The following is a 423-nucleotide window of genomic DNA, read 5'->3' as shown; positions in this document are numbered from 1 at the left end:
GAGGGGTTATCTTAGGTAACGCTGAATATTTTGAAGCAAACAATTCTTTAAAAAAATCATTGAGATTAATTTCTAAGGGTTAAACCAGAGAAGGTATTTTCCCTTGTGACATCCCAAAATGGGCACACTTATTTTGGATAAAAGAAAATAAGATCTTCGGGGTTTGGCAGAGGAAAAGATTAGAGGATGGGAGAAGGGGATATTTTCCAATTCACGATAAAACAAAGTCAAGGTCCTCAAAGAGAGGGATTTGGATTAAATGTCACGAACACATCCATCCCACGTGCCAAGCCTGCGGGCGGTGGAAGTGCGTTTGCTTTTGGGACATCATCCCCGCGCTCTCCCCCGCTATCCCGCAGAGGCCTGCGTGCTCCTCCACTCCCGCGGCTGCCCCGCAGCTGGGATGGGGTCGACGCGGCTCCG

The sequence above is a fragment of the Carlito syrichta genome, unplaced genomic scaffold, assembly GCF_000164805.1.
Source record: "Carlito syrichta isolate Samal-C Ts95f unplaced genomic scaffold, Tarsius_syrichta-2.0.1 Scaffold302715, whole genome shotgun sequence".
NCBI classification, from domain to species: Eukaryota; Metazoa; Chordata; class Mammalia; order Primates; family Tarsiidae; genus Carlito; species Carlito syrichta.
This window is presented reverse-complemented; position numbering follows the sequence as displayed.